We start from the raw sequence: 6,171 nt of genomic DNA on the forward strand, positions 1-6,171 counted from the left end.
CGTATTTCAGATACGGCGATGACCAACTGTGGTCAGATATGACCCCAAACTTAGCGGAAAATAAGCCTCTAGCAATCTGGTCCATTTCATTCTAACCAGAATGTCAATGTAAAACATTATTTTTTACAAAAATATATACAAAGTGTATATTTCTTGGATACGACAATAGTAAAAGCAGGGCTCCAATGATGTGGAGCGTCATGTCCAACACCAGAAAATTCAGTTCTTAGGAAGAATTCTTTATTTTTATCAGATCACAGATAACAACGGCATGGGTTCCTTGATGCATTCATTGACAAAGGAATAAATAAATTACCTTTAATACAATCCAAATAATCAATGTAATTTACTCAGCCGCACGAGGGTTTAAGAATCTTCAGGTTGGAGCAACTGTAGTGTGGAGTCATTCACAACATTTATAATTTTTAGCGTTCCAACATAAGTGTAAAGCCACTTTTTCAATTTGCTGGTGCAATATTGTCGTTGTAAAGTCCTGAATTTCTTTTGTCAAATGGGCAATGTATTTAACCAGATAACTTTATAGTTTTTGTAACTGCGGTCGTAAAGATAACAATTAAATGTACGTTTTTTTTTTTTTTATTTGATGTGTTACCAGCACTAAATGCCAGTATTCTGGAATCACATATCTGGCATTACCACTGACCTCAACCCTTCTTGACTTTGGTGTATTACTATTTGGAGAAATAAGCCAAAAAATTATTGGTTTTGATAAATGAGGCATCGGTGAATAAATGGTGGCATTGGTTAGACAGAGATTCCAATGTAGCTGCAAGGTCCCTAAAGTGCCTTTAATACGTGTCACCGACTGATATAATTAATTAAACAATGAAAATTTCCTGGCTCTGAGGGGCGAAACTATACTCCAAATTTTATTTTGTCGTCACCATAATAATGTGTAAAAATGAATAAAACCTCATTGTTTCAGTGCTGCGTCATGCCAAACAGGGTACTTTGTATATGAATGTGTGTGTCGTTCAATGTCTCCAGACACGCCGTGACCCAGAGGATCTATTTAAAAACCATAGACCGGCAATCACCTGTCTGCGAGAGTGTGATGCTGATAGTAGTTTACAAATTATATTTATTTTCTCAAAACATTGTTAAATTTTTGAAGAAAAAAAAAATGTTTGTGATTGAAATAAATGCTGTGCATTTGACACTTCGGAGGACTTTGTTGTATTTTTTGTAAAATAAGCATTTCCATTCGAAAATCTATAAACCTCTGCCATTCCTTCGCAGGTATTGAGTGACACTGAAAGTAGGAGGAATAATTACTCTAAGAAATAATTAAATATTGTCCACCCACCTGCCCCCCCTGCCGCCGAAACGGTGGCATAATGGATCGCCAGCGTACAATAAGAAGAGGGTTTAGAGTTAAAGCCTTTTATAATTGCGGAGGTGCAGGGAGACGGAGGAAGAATAGAGGAAGCAGAGACAAGAGGTGAAGCAGGTAGGTTTGCGCCGTAATTGCACATCTCTTTACAAAGCCGACAGGTTGGGCACCACCACAGGACGCCGGCTGATGTCACGATCAAACGTTACTCGGCCCTCCCCCTCCTCCACTCTGTGCATTCAATCCATTTTATGTCAAACTGTCCACCCCCGCTTAATCGGGGTATGCCCATGTCAGCGCACCATCTATTGTGCAATACCGCTCTCCTCCACCGACACAAATAATGAGCCTGAAGTGCCACCCCTGACGTATCGTGATGATGAAGGTGATTCAAAGCATTTGGAAAAAGTTTAGGCGAGTCTCGGTTGCGGCATTCCAGACACCCCCGACGCCTGGGCGGACGCGGCGGGGAGTAGGCGAGAGAGGCGGATGTGAGCCCGGCGGAGCACCCGCTATCCCTGTTTCTTGTGATCAGGCTGTTATGTGTCGGTATGGGGACAGAAGAGGAGGAGGAGAGGACAGCGGGGCACCAAATTGCTTTCCCAATTATCTCATCTGAGCGAGGAAGGGCTCACACACACACACACACACACACACACACACACACACACACACACACACACACACACATACACACATACACACACACACGACCAGGGATGTCTTTACAAAGTATGGCCGTGTCGCAGGACACCCCAGAAGTTTTCACTATTCTTGCCTTTTGCAAAGTTCTTATGAAGAGCGGCACATATAAATACACACTCCACAGACATATTGACAAATAAACAAAGCCATTGGACCTCTATGAGGCGGGTTGAAGTCATGACAAAATATTTGCAATTGCGTGTTTAGACTTAAAATAAATGCAACTCTTCAAACTACTGAGGGTGAAATTCTGTTTCGTTTGTACCGGGCCCTAGTCCTAACAATTTGCTGCTGCATAATTGCACGCCGGGAGCTACTTTCGGCGAATGGGATTTCACCTGTGTTTGGAGTCAAGTGTCATCTTGTTTCAGTAGCATCCGTCCCGATCTTAGCCCATCAGCTTCAATGGTGTCAATGCTGTAGCGCGCCAGTACCACACTCCAGTAATCATACAATTAACTGCGACAAAGGAAAGCGTGGTAAGGCACGTGAAAGCGTTCCCCCTGCCATTTCTAAAACATTTACTGTGGAAAACATGAGTCTCACGCATTATTTTTTTTGTTTGGACGCAGAAGGCATCGCGTGTCACGTGTCGCAAATCTCATTAGCTTCAACTGGGCAGGCACTTTTCTGAAGCGCCCATCCACGTCCCTAATGATGCCATTTGACCTTAACGCAACCGTCAAGCCTATTAATACTGTCCGTGAGGTCCAACGTCGCTCAGGGGCCAATTCTAAATGTGTATGGTGTGGAAACAAGCTACTGTGGCACTTCTGAGAAAAATATAACTGTATGACAGAAACATAATCATGAACACACTGTACTGATGAGGAGATATCAACGATGAAAGACATTGCTGACTCCACCAAGTCGAATGGTGGTAGTTCAAGGTGGGGACTGAAATGGAAAGAAACGCTCCACAGCATCAAATTCAGCGTGTGGCAAGTGAAGCGGGTAACAACCAAACATGCCTGTCCATAACGCTGCCCATGGAAAAGAGTGTCGGGCCCTTGGCAACAGATGTGAATCACGGGGAGGTTGAGTGCTAATGTCACATCATGGCATTGCCTGCGCCCTCAAGCAAACGTGCCCACGGAATGGACGGAGTGTATAACCCCTGTTGAGGAATACTATCGTGATGCTGTCGCGCCTTTGCATTGTTGTATGCACATTCAAGTTGCTTTCATGGCCGCTTTCCTATCGATGGATAAAAATGTGGAATTCTGAATACAAGGTGGTGTTACTGGACGCATCCAGGGTTCAAGAATAGCTTGAGTTCTCCTCAGCTACAGATGATTGTCCTGTGTCCGCCAAGTAAATAAATTTCACCCACACCAGCCCTGCACCGGTTCAAAATTCAGCCTTTAAATGTCTATTCGATTCAATAGGGTTCACAACAATCAATCTGATTGTGTGACAAAAAAATTCCTACAGACGCAGTAACATGATGCCCGATAGACTCACAATGTTTGAATGGTTCAAGTCCTCCATTAAGGTCCCGTAATTGTGTGTTGATTTGTTTTGTGACCTTTGGGTGTCGGAGTTTAATGTGAAAAGTCGGTGGCGACTATACAGACCTTTTCTCCTATTATTAAGTGATGCTGTTCATCTGAAGGGAAGAAAGAAACAGAGATACAAGGTGTGGTGTGGGGTTGGTGTGGTTTGAGCAGCCACACCTGACCTGGATCTACCTGTTGCTTGTTGATTGGTCTAACGAGCGGCAAGTAAAACCCCCATACCCACACACACTCAGGAGAGGAGCTGTGTCATGACGTGTTCTATCTGCTCCTAGCTAATTCCAACTGGCCCACTCTCTACAATAAACTGGTGTTTACAACCCCTGTCTTCTGTGTCTCTGTGCTGGAGGGCCCTTAAAACGCCACTTGGATGGCACGTGGTAGGAGAAACTGCAACAGAAGGTATTCTGCCCAAAGGTAATGATAAACTTGCAAGCTGGCAGTCCGGTTGTACATCGCCTATCTCTCCCAGTGCCAGAACTCAAACTCAGTACATACACCACACAATAGTCAAGTCAAGTCAAGTCATACTTTATTTATAAAGCGCATTTCATACCAGGGCAACACAATGCGCCTTACAAAGAAATCCAAAAAAGAAAGAGAGAACATAGTTGTGAGCTGGTCATTACAAAAGAATGCCCCTGAAACAACAGCAACAAAAAATGCAGCAGCAACAGCACCAGAAACAACAAAAACAACAACAAAACAGCAATAAAAGCAACTCCAACCACAGTAGCAACAGCAGCAACAGCAGCAGCAACAGAAAACAACAGCAACAGCCGCAACAACAGCAGCAGCAGCCACAGAAACAACAGCAGCAGCAGCAACAGCAACAGACACGCAAAGACGTCACCGGAACTTGAAGTGGTAGCTCTCACCGGAACCGGAAAAGTCACTCAGGTTAAAGATGTTAGAGACAGTTCAATTGAGGAATAAGGTTAGAGATGTTTAAGTTAAGGTATAAAGGTTAGAGATAGTTAAGTTTAGATATAAGTTTCAATAGGCCTAGGATTTGCTTGACTGTTGGGGTGTGACCTTTGTGGGTAGGGATGTGGCAGGCGGCTACAATCTTTGCCCCACCATGCTCTTGCCCCTGCTTCTCGTCCGTCCTGCAATTTGAATACCACACATATTAGCTTAGAACACATACACTCGCACATAAATCTTATCCTAACAACTCTCCACTAGACCAGGGTCTGCGGGGCAGGAGGAGTACAAATTCAGGTTCCACATACTTGGACGACTCGCACCCCCACATCCCGCAATTTTAACTGCAACTGCCAACAGCACACATTGAGCGCTGGGGTTTTCCGGGGTGGCGGGGCGCTTGTAGGTTGTTGTGGGTGTGTGGTTGGCCGGGGGGCGACCAGATAGGCCCCCTGCCGGCTGAGGAGTTCCAGTCCTGGTGGCTTGCACCTGGTGCCTGGTGGTGCTGCTGGTGGTGCTGCGGCCCATTGGTGGCTGCTTGCTGTCGTGGGTGTGGGTTGGGGTGCGGGAGATGGCTGCCGGCCTTTGCTCCCTCTACAGAGCTTCTCTGCGGCTACGTAGAGACACACACAGTGTTAGGGTTAGGGTTAGGGTTAGTGTTAGTGTTAAGGGTAAGAGTTAGGGTTAGGGCCAGTGTTAGGGTTAGGGTTAGGATTAGGGTTAGGGTTAGGTTTTGGGTAGGGTTAGGGTGAGGGTTAGGGTTAGGGTTAGGGTTAAGGGTTAGGGTTGAGCTAGAGTTAGGGTTAGGGTTAAGGTTAGGGTTAGGGTTAGGCTTTAGCTAGGTTTAGCGTTAGGGTTAGGGTTTAAAGTTAGGGTTAGGGTCTGGATTAGGGTTAGGGTTGAGCTAGGGTTAGGGTTAGGGTTAGGTTAGGGTTAAGGGTAAGGTTTAGGGTTAATGCTAGTTTCAGGGCTAGGGTTGAGGTTTAGCTAGGGTTCTGGTTAGGGTTAGGGTTCGGATTAGAGTTAAAGTTAGGGTTAGGTTTATTGTTAGGGTTGGGGTTAAGTGTAAGGTTTAGGGTTAAATCTAGTATTAGGGCTAGGGTTGAGGTTTAGCTAGGGTTCTGGTTAGGGTTAGGGTTCGGATTAGAGATAGGGTTAGGGCTATCGTTAGGGTTAGGGTTAAAGTTAAAATTAGGCTTAAGGCTAGGTTTAGGGTTGAACTAGAGTTAGGGTTTGGTTTAGTTTTAGGGTTGGGGTTATGGTTAGGGATAGGGTTAGGGTTATGGTTAGGGTTGAGCTAGGATTAGGCTTATGGTTATACTTAGGGTTATGTGTGAACTAAAGTTAGGGTTAGGGTTAGGGTAAAGGTTGAGGGTTAGGGTTAGGCTTAGGGTTGAGCTCAGGTTAGGGTTACGGTTAGGGTTAGGGTTGAGCTACCGTTAGGTTTAGGGTTAGGGTTAGGGTTAGGGTTATGGTTAGGGTTAGGGTTTAGCTACGGTTAGGGTAAGGGTTATTGTTGAGCTAGAGTTACGGTTAGGGTTATGGTTGAGCTAGTGTTAGGGTTAGGGTTAAGGTCAGGGTTAGGGTTAGTGTTTAGCTAGGATTAGCGTTAGGGTTAGGGTTAGGGTTAGGGTTAGGGTTAGGGATAGGGTTAGGGTAAGGGTTAGG

The sequence above is a fragment of the Zeus faber genome (genome assembly GCF_960531495.2).
Source record: "Zeus faber genome assembly, chromosome: 16".
Taxonomy (NCBI): Eukaryota; Metazoa; Chordata; class Actinopteri; order Zeiformes; family Zeidae; genus Zeus; species Zeus faber.